The sequence below is a fragment of the Cynoglossus semilaevis genome, chromosome 4 (genome assembly GCF_000523025.1).
Source record: "Cynoglossus semilaevis isolate Cse_v1.0 chromosome 4, Cse_v1.0, whole genome shotgun sequence".
Taxonomy (NCBI): Eukaryota; Metazoa; Chordata; class Actinopteri; order Pleuronectiformes; family Cynoglossidae; genus Cynoglossus; species Cynoglossus semilaevis.
The window spans coordinates 10220287-10234508 of record NC_024310.1 but is presented as its reverse complement, the minus strand read 5'-3'; the positions used below and the strand labels follow the sequence as shown (position 1 = coordinate 10234508).

Genomic DNA, 14222 nt, shown 5'->3' with positions numbered 1-14222 from the left:
TATTAAATAAAAGTAAATTGTTTATATATATCAAGTTGCTTTATTGCAGTGATTATCAACTGGTGGCCGGTGGGCCAAATCTGGCCCACTGAACCATCCAATATGGCCCCAACATTATGTTATTAAAGCAACTAAAAAACAACAACTGAGACTTAAATAACTATTGTTAATTACCACTATTTATGAAAAAAAAGTGATTTTTATTTAATTTAATTTTAGTGCCCAGACCCCAAGGTGTAAAATATAGTTGGTGACTCCTGATTTATTGTTTTGTTGACTATAAAAGCAAAGCACATTATTGACAAATAAGGAATTTACTCTTGTCGTTCTGTGCATTGAAGTCCACTGCAAAACATTACAGTTATATGAAAGAGTTATTGGTAGACATTAAAGAAGGAAAGTTGAAAAGTAAGAAAGGTTTTTTACCATTGTCAGTGATTCTTGTTTAATATTATTATTTCTTTTCTAGCATTTGAGGTGTAGGATCAACTAATCACACACAGGCGCTGATGATCATTCATTTCACGTGTGGATTTAACCACAGTCATTGATTGAAACCACTGTAACTACTAGACTCAGACAAAGTGAGTACAGACCATATCACAAATACCAAAGTGCTTATCGACCATGTATTTAAGCAACGTGGATGGAGTAATTACTGTGTGACTTCAGATATAATATATTTCATTGCAGTGAATGCAAAACAAATGTATTAAGCACTTTTATCATCATAAGCAGGTTCACCTGTCTCTTTTCTAACAGCTCTGTTGATTGGTCATATGTGTCTGTGCAGGTTATTGGATGAAGCTTCTCAGTATGAAATTTACATGTGATACATGTGCCTTAGTATTATTATTTATTAGAATGCATTCAAAACTGTAGTGCTGTTACCATAGTGTGGTCTCAGTGGGTAATTTGTAGTGGCTGTTTTTTTTCTCCTTTTTTGTAGCTCCTATTTTCCTCGAGTTGCACTCATACACACATGAGTGCAACATACTCTTATCCATTCACCCACACACACAGTCATGTATTGTCAGCACTTCTTCTATCGCACATCTTCCCCAGTCACACACTGGCATGTAGACAAGTGGGTTGGTCCACGGACATACAGTATGTGGGTAAAATAGACGAACAGGCCCACTCTGTGATCCACAGCAGTCCATACAAACTGAACTACATTGCTGTATGTTAACCTGATTTCACAGATATACACATAGTAGAGTGTATATACAGTAATATACCCAGCCTGGGTCAATAAAATCCCAGGGTTACAGAAAGACTAAAGATAAAGTGTGTATTGATTTCTCCTGTAGTAATGGTCTCTCTGTGAGGCAGCACTTCATTTCTGCTCTGTGACATCAAGGTTCATGGCAGCAGGCCTGATGCTGGCAGCACTACCAGTACTGAGTCCCAGGATTTCCCCAGCTCACCGGATGTTGCTTAGATAGCATTGGCCAGGACACCGAGTACTGGGAGTAAATGGAATTCCACAAAGTTCAGAATCTGGACAGTGGTTTTAAGAACTTTAAATAGACCTGCGCTCTACTCCACTCTTTCTTGGCTTCGCTCTGACACAATCTGGCTCTGTCAGTGTTTTTACTCGGCCGTCCTTGACAGAAAATGGGCTGCAGTGCGAGAGTTACTGCCGTTCTGTTTTCACAGAGCTTTGGATAAAGAACAAACTTTCACATCGTCTGTGTTTCTGCACACTCTCTCTTAAGGGATTTGTAATATTGGGTTAGCAGATGACAGAGGTGATGAAGTCACCAATTCAATAAACACGGTGACAAATGTTGATCTCGGCCTTTCCTTCCAATGACTTCAGTCACCAGGCTTCTGCCTGTTGAAGCATGAGGCTTTTTTTCTTTTTTTTTTTGCTCCGTCTGCACTCTGGCCCTCAGGGTTGAGCCACACTTGACAGTTTAGGTCGTATCTGTTGCCTCAGCACAAATTTAAATAGAAAAAGACTTCAGTGGGTGTCTCAGAGTGTGTGGAAGTCACATGTCAACCAGTGCTGCTCTCTCCTCCCGTTTCTGCTTATGGTGGTCATGTGTTGCCTCTTCGCTTAAATATGACTCACCATGTCCTTTATAGTAGGATTTGATAACCAGTAGTTGGTAGGTGTGTGTGAACCAGCCAGGGAAATGCTCCAGCACTTTTCTATCTGTTTTTATCAGTTTTACGTGTTGCTTTTGCAGGTTGGACATATTTGAAATGAATCATCAGATATTTAGATATAAGATATCTTAGTCTTCTATATCTTAATAGAGAAACCACATCCTCGAGGCGCCTCCCGTGGCTGCCTGTGTGGGTTGCGAAGACTCACACTGTGAATTTCCCCCACTGTGGGACAAATAAGGGAATATATTTTTGAGTTTGTTCACAATATGGCTAAGGGTTAGTGAAGAATTTAGTAAAATTTAAGTTCCACATTTGCCAACTTTAGCTAAGAGACTGAATATTTCAACAGGTTTGCATATAAGAAACTGAGAGATTGCCAAAAGCTTAACTAAGTTATCTGAAAAATATCAAAGACATAGCTGAAAAAGTTATTAAAAACAACATCCGAATGCCTCCTCCAGTGCAAAAGTTATTATTATTATCTGGCCGGTGCTTTGAGAATGCCTTCTGTCAGCCATATTCTTGATTTAATAAACCGCCCACGTTCGTCGTCTCTAATAAGCCCATTACACAGATTAGACATTTATTATATAATATGTGCTCAACACATCTCTCCTTAAGCACAATGAGCCGCCATCTGTCTTACTGTGAAACTAAAATTTCTGCCTCCTCCCACAGGAGCCGCTCACAATTATCTGTCCACGCGGCTTTTGCTGTGTGACAGAGGAGGTGACCTCATGTCTGTCCTCCTCCCACTTTCTCTTCGGAGACAATTATGCAATTTGTCTATTAGTGCAGGAAAGGAGCCGTGTAAAGTACTGACCTGAAACACAAATGCATAATAATTAATTCTTCTTCTTCTAATCTTTGCCCTTCCTCAATCATTCTTTACCAGAGTTTCCTCGAGGGCACAGAACCAGACAAGGCAAAACAGAACTGTGTGTAAAGGTAGAGTACGCAGAAGTTTTAGGTTTGTTTTGGTAAAGGCAGAGTGATTAGCTTCTGCACTCTCTCCTGCAGAGAACAGTTAGAATGACTTCGTCCTCACACTTAACTCTTGGTCAACACATATGCTACAAGAAAACAGAATTAATTCAGAACTCAAAGCTAGTAATTACTGGATGCTAGTCAGTGGATGTAAGAATGTGCCTTCTAACCGTGGGGGCAACAAGTAACCCTTCATGAACAAGAGCAGTTCAAATGTTTGACTNACAAGTAACCCTTCATGAACAAGAGCAAACAGTTCAAATGTTTGACCTGATCTATTTCAGGGTAGCTGTGGAGACTCATGAATAATCATAACTGATGATTAGTCATGATTACTCTAAATGCATTCCTGATTTTGCTAAAAAGAAATTCTGTATATTATTGGGACAGGAAGACAAACAACAGCAGTTAGATGTCTGTGTTTCACACCTGTTTTTATTTGGGACTAATGAATGACTGATGAAATTATTATCAAATAATAAGGAAAAATCTAATTAATTTTATTTTTATAGAGTTGGTGGGTTGTAGTCATTACTGAGCATCTTGATGCTAGCCTGTAGAACATGTTGAGAATCTGGATTCTTTCAAAACTTCAGTGAAGTCGTTGTTTTCAACAATGATCAGTCTGTAGTTCTGTCCAATCCATTTGACAGTTTGTCAGTCAACCTGTCAACTGTAGACCTGACAAACCAGATTAGATTGTGTTCATTAATTTTGAAATGCTAGCAATGATACTTACATCAAACCAGTACAGTACATTTAACAAGGTTTTAAAATTAACATTAATCTAATTTGTTGTTGCCATCGCCCCACAGTCAACGCTTTCTTTCGTTTTAGTTTTTTCTTCCCTGCTCAGCGTGGCATGTTGGGTCTCTAATTAAATATGGGTAATTACTGTCATGGTTGAAAACACAGGTCGAGGACAGGGAGGAAGTCGCTTTAAGGGTGGTTCTTAAGAGGAGTATTTGAATGGTAGTAGGAAGAGACATGGAGGCCGAGCTAACTGACCCTGCTCTGGTCTTATCCCCCCCATGGTGCCCCAGAATGCTGCTGCTGCTGTGAATACAATATTACGTGAGGCAGTGATGCTCCATTACAAAAGTGTCTCCTGCTCTTGGCAGAAATGTCTTTCTTTTTATTTAAATATGAACACTCTGTACTTAGTGTTTGGCCAGATACAGATTGTGCCTCTGAGTGGTGTCATCATATGCTGACCAGATTTGTCCTGTTGATACTTTTTAAATGGCATTAACAGGATCTTTGGCATGAGTCTTATGTGACAAAAAATCCAAATCTTAATCCACATTTGGCTAAATTTCTATAAAAAAACAAAAAAATATATATATAATTTTTTTGCAAACTTGATTTTTTCATTTCTTTTGCTATATATATGTCTTTATCTATATATTACTACTTTTTACTACTAGTCATATGTTTAAGCTTTCTACCTTCAAAACAACATAATATCACTGTCTTCATTTACTGACCTGTAGAGGGGGCACTTACAGCTGTTGGGTCACTAGTGGTTTTTTAGTTTGCTGTGCATTTTGGGCAATGAGCCAAAGATCCCTGAGATCATGTCGCACTGTTTATTATATTTTATATTTTTTTTACTACAGAATATTTAAAATATCACCGTGTTCTTCACGTGGACCACGTCCACAAACCTGTCAGACTGACAGACCCGGTCACACCAACCGAACTGTGACAACACGATCATGTAACAAACTCACCGTGACTAATTCCTGTGTGAGTAATCAAACAAGCTGTCAATTATTACTCATACACAGAGCAGCGTCTCTGATCTCATTGGTCTGACTGTGACCACGCTGTGCACTGCTTCAAAGCTAAAGTCTCGTGACTCTCATCCCTGGGCGAGAGCAGAGCGCTGTGTTCTGTGTTTTGTGTGTGGTGTGTGTGTGTGGGCGTACGCAACAGTGAGCGAAAGACTTGCTTTGTATGGATTTGGACAGGTCGCTAGTGTCACGGCCAAAGACCTGGTCACCCCATTTCATGTGTCCCTGCTCAGGGACAGCAAATAAACAACAGGGTGATCACAAGTAAAGGCTGTATTACACTCGGAGTGTGTTTTTGAAGTCATAACAGTCAGTGGTCAGGAACCAGTCCCAGGCAGAATCATCCAGAACAAAACTATACTCCGCTGATTCTGCTAAATGTTTAGACGCACAGCTCTAAATTAATATTAGCACTGGCTAACTATTACAATTTTTTAATCAGATTAACCAAAGGGTACTTGTGGATTAATCAACATTGTGAAATATTACAAAAACATAAGTTGTTTATATTCTGGAACAGATCGATAACTAACACAAGCCACTGTATGTGGTGCATTTTAGACAAATGTAATTATTGTGATTAAGTCATTATTAATATAATACTACTCAATATTTTGTATTTATGGAATCAGTCAATCTTAGTCCTTACTTTAATGTTAATATTAATCAATCGAACCTCCAAACCAATCAATCTGACAGTTGTATCAGTCAACTGTCGACTGTCGACTTAGTCACTGCCCTGCACTCCATGAGGCTGGCCCTAGAAGGGGAGGGGGGGGGTAATTTTGGATATACGCTGTGTGGCATAGCTCATCATCTGTGTCACACACCTTTTTTTACCAAGACATATTGCATTTCGAGTGTATAGTTTCAAATATATTTATTTTTGGTCAAACAGGAGTCCTTAGTTGTGCCCTAAAGTTCATCATCTATAACCTGTGGTTTTGTTCACGTTGTCAACAGAACCCTGATTTAACCACATTCAAAGAACTATAACCTGGATGGATAAGAAACACACATTAGAAAGGACTGTGAGTGTGTGTCAGTTTGGTTGCACAGAAACAGCCCATGAGGCCTGAGAGGGGAAGGAGAAAGCCCTGGTTACTGAGTAACCCAGAGCAGCAGTCCCAAGCTCACCTTTCCCCTAATAGCCCTTTACCTTCAGAACCACGTGAAGCAGGCCTGTATGCTGACTCCCCATTGTGTGCACTCGAACACACACAAACACACACCGAGAAGGCTCAGCCTCTGACGGAGAAACGCAGCGCAAGAGCAATAAGTGCAGATTTGAGTTTGACGGCAGAAAAAGCAGAGATGAAGAAGTGATGAACAATAAAGGCTGGGAGGTTTTTTTTCCTCAGCAGCTTGCTCAGTGGCAGAGTCTTAGTTTTGGTTGTTTTGTTGAGAACAAATCCTAGGTCATTGCTGCACAACAACATTTGAAAATGTGAGACTCTGAACTTATTGGAAAATGTAGAGACAACAGAGGTTTATTGACTTCTTATTTAGGAATAATTAGTCTAAAAATCTGTTTGTCAAGTGATTTCAGAAATGGTGTGTCTAGGTGATTCACATATTCCCATATCAAGGTGTGTGAGGTCAGTGTAAACTTCCACTCTATTCTTTTACAACAAGGACAAGTATTGAATCAATAGTTCCCATAAAAGAGAGTGTAAGTAAACGCAGCTCCGCCTCGCTTTTGTCTGAGCCTCTGGAAACCATTGAATGAAAATGTTTAAAAGTTTCTTAACTGTGACCTGGGACAAAGGTTGTATGAACTGTGTTTACAGTTGAATATGGGTGGAATGAGAAGTGTGCGTATATGTGTGGGAATGTGTGTACAACTGTGTGGGCACAGAGCCACTCCTTCCCATTGTAGCGGCTGAGTGAGTGAGCTGTCAATGGAAAGTGTGACTCACTAAAACCTACAACTCACAACAATAATATTTAGCATGGGGAGGGAACTGGGCCTGCAGAAGGTAGATAGGTGATTAGTGGCTTTATACGCAGACTGGGAGTGGCCGTGACAAAACTGCTCGCTTGACATCATTAATCCGCCCCAGCCCACACACTGGCCGTGCCTGTCGGGTTTGGGAGTGAGCGGCTGAAGGCTGGGCTGTAGATCCAGTTAAGGGTGAAGAGCAGAACCAGACGGATCCAGATTCACCACAGAAAAACTTTTGCAAGTTTCCTGGTAGCACAAATGTCACAGTGATTTTCCTGCCATAGAGAAGAAAAGAAAATCTCACATTTTCTTCAATTGTCATTGAAGAAATATGTAAACATTGTGCACTGTGAAAATCTTAATGTTTAAAACATTAGGATAATGGCTTTAACCCACCACTGTGATCTGTGATGTGTTTGAGGGGAACTGGTGAAAATGGTTGTGTTCTCAAGCAATAGGAGGCCAGAAAAAAAAATGTAATCTGAGGTACTTTACACTTTGAAATACCAACGCTGTTTAGTCAGACTACAGCAGTTCATATTGGGATTCACATACTGCACAAAGACGTGGGAATATAAAAAACCTCGCCACGTCTCCCAGCTCTTCTTCAATGTACAGTATCTCTCAAGCTTCTCCATTTTTGAAGGTCTTGAAATCCCAGGTTTTTGAGGGTGGGTTTAAAACTTGACTCTGTGCAGTTCAGACGATAACAATTGAACCTCTCAGGGAGTTACAGTAGTTCTTAATCAGTCCTGAAGTACAGGACAATGACCAGGGTCGGGTTTTGCTGCAGACTGTCTGAGGTTTACTTTTAGGAAAATTCCATGACGTGTGTCACAACATCACCACTGATGTTAAAATGTTCTAAATTAGAGCTTTAGTTTGTTCATGTGACTGTGACAGTGTGACAGTGATGACAATACCAGATGAAGTGATGAGTAGAGTTGGTAAAAGTAAAAATAACCGACTATAAAATATATTGAAAACTGAACTGAAACCCTTACTTCCACAAATCTGTTTTTTTTTTTTTTTTTGAGGATATTATAAATCAAAGGTTTTGAAATGAATTTGAAATATTTTTGAGACATCTGGTACATTAAGGATTTTTTAATGATCATTTTCTTGATCAAGAGTAAATTAACTAACCCTAACCCTTTGTCTACCACAGAAATTAGTGCAGAATTCTTTGATTCTCAACCTGATTATCTGATCCTCCGTGGGTCGGCTACGTAAAAAACATTTGTGCAAAGTGAACTGAATAAATTCCTAGCCGCGGATGTAAATTATAATTTTCAGCTCTAATATCACTTTTGTTGATTGTTAAATTCATTCAAAATTCATAAATTGTTCTTTGAGTTTTTTTGTCTCTTATTGACCTAGCTGAATCGAGTCAAATTGAAGTTTAAATTGAATAATCTGCCCGGGAATCACGACTGTGTTGAGGCTGAAGCTCAAGATCGTGATGTTGACTAAGTAAATGATTCAGGGAACCTGTGGAGAGCCCAGATCATCTGAGCAGCTGTCCCAACAAGCCGGAGGCTGGGTCTGGGGCCAGATCAGGCCCTGTTTTCACTGTGGAGGGAGGTTGGGAGAAGAGGGGAGGGGGGAAGGCGGATTTGAAAGTCTTCCATGTTATGTTTTTAAATGGTTGCTTTTATATCATGGAAGCAAATCTGCACAGTAAACAAGCCTTGGTATTTAACCTGAGCACAGAGAGGCAGAGAAAGGCTGTTATTTTGGAATGACTGGCACGGTAGGTAAACTCTCCAGCCATTTCCTCCTATTCAAACTCCAAAAGGTCTTGACTTTCTCTTAAGTGATGTCTTGGCTCTGACATATAAACGCATCAAGAAGTAGGAAACTGTGTTTGACCTGAAATAGGAAAACACAGTCGGAAGTCAGATAAAATTAAAGAATGGGGGTTAACGCTGTTTCGGCTTTTCGGGATGTGTGATTTATGTGGGTTCGTGCTGCTGTCACCTCTGTTGCTTTGCTTCAACATCTGCAGCCAACATGCAAAATCATTGAAAGGCTGTTTTCAAAGGACTCACAGCCTCCATTTTTAGACACATCTAGGCCAAAATATGTAAAAGGGACCTAATCACTTGGAGCTTATTTCGCCTAAATTTGCACCAAAAGAAATCAGACCATGTAGCATTTCACCAGAAGTTTCTAATTACTTTTTTTTTTTGTTCAAGATGAAAGAAAAAGTTTCTTTGACGGTATGAATTATGGTTGTTGTGGAAACTGCATGATTTTTAGCCTGGTCCTCTCGTATGTGGGTGGCCCAAACATGTGAGTCAGGGAAACAGACCACTTGGATTGCATCTGCTGTCACAATATGAGCCAGATCGTTAGGTCTACCTCTTTTTCTTTCTTCTCTCCGCTCCCTGAAGAGCAGCCATATGGTCGAGCCTCATTTCTGCCGGGGCTAACCCCCAAACCTGGCTTTCTCAACCCAGGAAACAGAGACTGGACTGAGTCAACTACATCAAGGAGCCGCAATATGCTCCATTATGTAACAACAGTCAACAACTGACTGACTGGCTACAGACATACATACAAAACAGGTTACATGTTAGAAATGTCATACATGAGAAAAGGTTTATTAGTATTAGTATTAGTTTTTTTATATTTTACTAACTCTAACTGTCATGTCATTTTTCCTGTACTGGAGAATTCAAATACTCACTTAAATCAAACTAAAACTCATATCTTTGTAAAACATCCTTCAACTTTGGTTTCACCAGCTGCTTTATTACATTTATCTGTGTCAATGTGCGTAAATAACACATTCCACAGGTCAAACTCTGCAGTAAATAAGATTTTGGAATGACATCAGGCACAGACAAACACACTGATTTCTCCCTTATCCTTTCTGTTGGCATCAATAACACTATGGTGATGCGAAGCACTTTAGTCGTCTGTATCTGTGAATAACACAGACAGCGGTCCTCGGATTATGACGTCCTCGACCTAGTTTTTGTCTTTGAAATTTGAAAAATAACAATGCATAGTTAAGCGTGTTTTTAGTCAGTAATAATTATATTTAATTTAGGATAGTACATTCTTTTGGACATCTGGGGGGTGATAATACTGTCTCTGTGTTTCTGTTAAATGTTCATTCTACTAGTTTGATACATTTTCTATTTACCTTTCAGTCTTCATCAAAGAAATCCCTCAGTTGGAAGAATGCGTAGATAATGAGCACCTGTTGGAAGTACCCTTTCCTATTTTTTCTAGACAGTAAAAGAAAACCAGGGCCACTGATGAGCTCAGGGAGGCAAATCAGCAGTGGACCTTCCACCTGCTCCTTGGCTCAGTTGCCCATGGGAACAGGTCTGGATCATTCTAGCATGCAGTGGCTTGCCCCAGGAGATGCCAGCTACAGAGAACTGTGTCCAGACTTGCCTCCTCTCCCACAGCCTCACTCTAACTGCTGTACAGGTCAGGCCTGTTTTTTTCTGTCTAGCCTGGGGGCCTCGAACGAGATAATTGGTGAACTTTTTTTTAAGGATGACTATAACATTGGATTAAGTGTAACAGCTGAGCCACCACCTACGGCTACAGTATGTGATTCTCTGCTGTAAAATGATGTGAAATCAGTGGCTTCGTCAGAGTCTTCATCTGCTGCCTGCGTTTCTGTATTAAAAAATATATATATATATATATACAGCACCAAATTAAATTAAGTAATTAATTAATTAAAAAAGGATACACTATTGGCAATTATAGCTATTTTTCTATGTGCATTCAATGCATTTGCATTTGAATGTGATTTGTTGTTGCTTAAGAGATGGAAGAAGGACACAACGGACAAAAAATAAAGCTTCACAACCCCAGCTTTATTACAGTGATTTGTTACATAAAGCTAATGCATTTTGTAGATGCAGGTGGCAGATGAAGGGATTTAGGCTACCACATCCATTTGCCATCACCATTACCACATAAAACCCTCATCAAACATCCACTTATCACCAACAAGCTTTAAATCGGCCTCTTCGTGCTCCTCCGGATCCTGTCTTTCAGAGCGCACATTTAAATCCTCCCACTCTTCCATCTGATGCTGCATCGCTGGGTCGTGTGTTGCATCTCCCTGGAGGCCTCAGGCTCTCTGGGGGACCAATAATGCCCGTCATGCAGGCTGTAATAACCCAGCAAATGCAAAAGGTGATAGGCATTAGTGACAACCCTGACAGCTCCTCTCACAGCTCGTGTGGCGCCATTGCACCGGACTGTGTGCATCAGCTGGGAAAACAAACCTGGACTGACAACAGATCTGATCCACATTCCACCCATCCCAGGACGCACGTAGGGACATAGCCAGACCACCAGCTCTCTCACACGCAGCACGGGTGTGGGAGTGAGGTTTAGCCTTGAAGAGGTGCAGGGTTGGCTGAGTTTCAAAAAACTCCTCTGCTTTGAAATGTAGCTGACATCATGGTGAGCTTGAACGTCTCAGTAAGACTAGAGAACACGCACCTCAACCTCACTGCTTTTGTCCTGTCTTAGTCCTAGTTTAGATCAGTGGATCCTGACCTTTTTTGGCTCGTGACCCCAGTTTGACATTACAAATTTCTGGCAACCCCATGAGACACTTTAGCAGCTGTCCCTTGTGTAGTCAGGTGATCGCAGCTGTCCATCAAGATGTGTCAGCTGATATATTTGAACGTGCTGCATTTGTTTGAACTTGATTTACATTATTAATAATGAGACAATACAGTTGTTTGAGAGTGTGGGCAATGTTTTGATTTTAAATCTTAAAATGAATTATTATTAGCTGAAAACTAATTTTTTAAGAATTCTTTTTGGATTTTTTTGACATTTCAGGTCACCCCGTTTGAATAGCCGGTGACCCAACGCAGGTCGCTGACCCCAAGGTTGAAAAATGCTGGTCTAGATAGTCTTTAACAGTATAAGTGAGAGCTTGGTGTGTTGTGGTCCAGGTGCTGATAAAGGCGTCCTGCGGTCCCAAGCAGGCTCTCCAGGTCCATGCTGTGCAGTCCCCAGACAGACTTGGTTGGACCCTGTTTGGACTTTGTACAGCTGAGTGCAGGTTGTCCAGCAGGCTGTGTTGTCCCAGCCTCCAGCCAGCGACATTAGATAAAGCTGGAATCACTCCCAGAGAGCGGCTGAGCACATGTGTGATGAGACGCGGCAGGTGGTGAGCGCTGACTTGACAGCAATTAAATGTACAAATCTCTGATTAAGCTCGAGGGAAAGCAGTCATTAGCAACAGTGACTCTCCCACAACACACACCTCCACACGTATCCACAGCCTGTGCAACATGTACACACTGACATGTATCATCATCCTGTAAAGAAAAGAAAAAACACTTCTGAAGTTGTTTTGAGAATCAAATAAGAATATCATTGAGTTTTGACATTTAATTGATTTTCCATTCACCCATTAATTTTGTACTACTATATTAATTATGTTCTGCAGTACGTCCCAGAGCGAACCGGGTCAATAGCAGCAATCACTAGGCATAGATTCACCAGGTCATGTGAACATGTGAAGTAGAAGCAAGTAGAAAAAAGGACAGGAGTTCAAAGAAAAATCAAACAAAAACTATTTAAAAAGAAGCTTCTGTGTTTGACTAAATTATTTTATTTGAAAAAACAATTACTTTGAAAAAATCTGATATAAATAGGGGCAAAAGAGTAGGTGTGGCCTACTATTTAATTATTTACTATATATATAAAATATGTAAATACATATAGTAATAATAACAACAATAACAATTATATCATTATTATTATTATTATTATTATTATTATTATTATTATTATTGTTGTTGTTGTTGTGAGTGTTACAGATTACAGACATGTTTTACCTGTTTTTAAAAGTTAACCTCAAACTACTAGCTAAAACCCATTGCCTATCTAATAATATTGGACTATACCAGTATCCATTACATGATAATCTTAGAAATCTAAAGGGTCCAAATCAAGGTATTTCTATATAATGCTGCTTAATGCTGCTAACCCAGGAACTAGTTTTTATATTTGTTTTCCAAAACTGTAATGAAGTTGTAATGGTACTATGTGCTATTTAATGCTACAGTGCTACAGGCACAGGGCTACAGGGCTACAGGGCCAGGAGATGCAACTGATGACGTCAACCATTACCACAATAATGGTTGTTATAACATTTTTGTCATCAGTTTTATCTCCTCGATTATGTTTTGTTTCTCTGTTTTCCTGATCTTTCCCTTTTATACGAATGTGCTGCCAGTCCTAATCACAGGAACCAACCTACACTGGAGGTGCATGCCTTTGCACATGGCAGCACAAATTAAAATGTCTACTGCCTCCCACCTCTCTAATTCTCTGGCACTGTGCTCCGACCAGGCCCACGAATTACAAACAGGCTTCTCCATATGGTGCAGCCGGCATGGGGTAGACAAGGATATTGACACAAGCTCTCTACTAAAGTCTTTGTGTCAATAAGCCAGAAGACCAGAACACATCTGGCCAACCACAAGGTGCTAACACTATAACATTAATAGCAGCAAGTTTGAAGAGACTAATACATATATAAAACAGAAAATGTTTGGAAAAAGATTTCAAAATGTTATCTTTTCAGCATTTTTCTCATAAAATAAGAGTATTTTGAGAATTTTTTTAGAAAAAAAAATGTTTGGAAATTTTTTTGCTAAACTCCAAACTGGACATGGTCAGATGGTGAACATTTTTTATTAGTCTTTTTGAAAAATACAATTTCAAAATGTTATGTTGTCTACACGTTTCTCATCAAATAAGACCATTTTGAAAAAAAAAATCTGATTTTTTTTTTTTGGAATTTTTAGGCAAAATCCAAATTTCGCATGTTATAACGATTTCATGAATATTATTGGGGATGTTCTCTGCATGTTTCTCATCAAATAAGAGCATTTTGAGAATTTTTTTATTATTTTTGGGTAAATAAAAGATAAAAAAGAGTATTTGCAAAAATCTTGGGAAAAACCTTTAGAAAAAAATTTTGGTTAGATGTTAAAATTTTCTGATGAAAATCGTTGAATTTTTTTTCAATATTTGTTTTAGAAAAAAAAAGTTTTGATAAAAAATTTTCAAAAGAAAAATTCTGGTCAGATGTTGATACATTTTGATGAAAATCTAAAATAGTAAAAAAAAATTCAAAATTCTATCTTTTTACATAAACATAGGGCATTTTTACATAAACATAGGGCATTTAGAAAACATTTTGGAAAATGTTCTTTTATAAAACGTTTTGTCAAAATGTTAACTTTTTGTGTCATTTTTGGTCAAAAACTAATACATTTTGACAAGAATTTTTGTAAAATTATTTTTTCAAAATTGTATCTTTTACTGCATGTTGCTCATTTTTTTTGATGGTAAGGCTATAGTAA

At 39.1% G+C, this 14222-nt stretch overlaps 1 long non-coding RNA gene across 1 annotated transcript; it reads right to left on the bottom strand.

Annotated features, from left to right (window-relative positions):
• Positions 1-10673: 10673 nt before the first annotated feature.
• LOC112486977 (uncharacterized) lies at positions 10674-13761 on the bottom strand. Its single transcript, XR_003049619.1, has 2 exons — positions 11112-13761; positions 10674-10993 (listed from the first exon to the last, which is right to left on the bottom strand). It is a non-coding gene; the product is annotated as an uncharacterized LOC112486977 (long non-coding RNA).
• Between the last annotated feature and the right edge of the window lie 461 nt (positions 13762-14222).